Raw genomic sequence first — 2,326 nt, 5'->3', positions numbered from 1 at the left:
ATTGAAAGAAGCCGTCGATGCTCGCCGTGCAACATACTTGACAGTGAATGAGACAGGGCCTGAGGGTCCGTAATATGTGGGATTATATACCGACGAGATTTGGATTCGCCCTCTTTACGCGGTGATGATGCATTCCCAGGTCGACTGGCATGTTTCAGTGAGAGGAACAGGCCTGCAATTCTTGCAGACACAGATGGGATTCACAGGTGTTTATGTTTCCAAATTGATGTTATAAGCAGACAAGTTGTAGTAATTAAATATATCTGCATTGTGCTCCTGAGCAGCATAATCTTAATTGTACCGCCTCACACGGCATAAGAAAATAAATCACTTGCTGTTTCGTCCCGTAAGGGTGATTTAACATATCTAAAAAATCATAAAATTGCAATTTATCCGGAATTAACAAAAACAGTCAACTGCAAACTGTGAAATTATACGCTGGACAACATTTTGCAGGAAACAGGTTTTACTGTCTTATCCTATAGAGCTGATTTGGATTTTACTAAAACAAAAAAGAAATGCAGTGTTGTTAATTAATTAAGCACCACGCCATGAAGACTTATGGGGCAGTATGGGTATAGCTCTACCATTCCTGACCTCGGCACTAGAAAAAATGTAGTAATTTATTCTAGAGATTAGAGAAGTGTGTAACTGCGAGGGAAATTATGTAACTAATTGAACTAAAAAGGATATTTTATAATTGAAACTCTTAGTACCTTCTTTGCAGTTAATCAGTGGAAGCCCGTGTTTGCATTCTGGTTCGGACTGTTTTTCTTACATATGCTATGTAATTGTAAGCATGTTATGTTCTTAAATCTGTCCTGTATACTTAATTTATATTTCGTAACAAAGCACTCTATCAAGTCGAGAGAAAATACATGAGGGACTCGTTAAAAGATATTCTGTCTTTTCTGTAGGCCGTAAGCTTACATGGGTTTGGAAGTAATTTTAGATGGGCAGATTACTAGGAAAGACCGTACTTATTGGTTGGCCGTTGGTGACATAATATTTGCATGATTTATTCGCAAGAAGTTTATGAAATTAAGCATAATTTGACTCACATATGTATTCGAACATGTTAAATATCCAAAGATGTTCAAAGTATTTCGATGAAAGTTCTAAATCGAAATTAGCCTGTAAGTTGATTGGTTCATATCAGTTTGTTCCAAACCTGTTGTACTTTACATGGAACTTAGAATCGTTATATACTCTGACGGATTTGCTCAAAGCATTAAGCTATGGAAGCAGAAAACCCCGTTGCTAGGCAAACACATTCCCGAGGTAATGCAGTCAGCAATAGAACTTCGGTTACTCAGTAGCGAATGTCTCGATAAGCACGTCTTCAAGACAATGGGTTTCCATGGAGACGAGCTAGCCTATAGAAGGAGCCGTGGAGACTCATCAAATGACACTCGTCAGTGTCACTTGTCAGAGACACGTCGTTCAAGGCAGTTCAGTATGTGAGTAGTGATTCGCCATTCGTCGCAGTGGAAGAGAAGACACTCGTGGTCCAGTAAGGAATGGAGCGAGTCGCGGACAGTCATTGTTTGAGAGCTGTCAGAACTGAGTGTAATTACAAAGCAGTGCCAATAAAGCCGATCATCTAAATCCAGAACCCATTATTATTCGTCACCCAAACCCCTTATACGTGACAGTACTCTCTAAAAATGGCCGACCATACAAAAGACGCTGAGTACAAATTTTAAAATATAGATATAATTTAGTTCTGTAAAATTTACTTCATACATTTTTGACGTGTTGCTTATTCACGTAACATAATGTAGTAACTACTGTTGATGAGATCTATCTACAGTAGATGTTTATCTGCAATAAATAAACATATTAACCAATAATTTACAACTTCTGTCATCTGTGACGAACCAGGTGCCGAAGCAGAGACCCGCTGCGTGGTCAGGACTACTGCACGTCTCTGGGAGCTCTAACAGAAATGAGTACCAGGAATATTCTTGGGGGTAAAGGGCGGGGGCCGGTCACGGTAGCCGAGTGGTCTAAGGCATGCACTGTCTTCGCTCGCTCGGAAGCCGGGATCGTGGGTTCGAATCTCACTCAGGGCATGGATGTTTGTGTGCGTTTTTCTGTGTTTGTCTACAGGTAGAGGCCTTGCGACGAGCTGATCACTCGCCCAAGGAGTCCTACCGTATGTGTAAGATCTAGAAAAACTGAAGTGAACGGAGAAGTTCATCTAGGTAGGCCTAGGCCCACTGGGGCTGTAGTGCCAAGGAAAAAAAGGGGGGGGGCCGGGGCGTAGGGCTGTCAATCTTGCTGCCATCCATGAAGTGTCTGTCTAGAATATGTCCTCAACATC

The sequence above is a fragment of the Cryptotermes secundus genome, unplaced genomic scaffold (assembly GCF_002891405.2).
Source record: "Cryptotermes secundus unplaced genomic scaffold, Csec_1.0 scaffold13134, whole genome shotgun sequence".
NCBI classification, from domain to species: domain Eukaryota; kingdom Metazoa; phylum Arthropoda; class Insecta; order Blattodea; family Kalotermitidae; genus Cryptotermes; species Cryptotermes secundus.
This window is presented reverse-complemented; position numbering follows the sequence as displayed.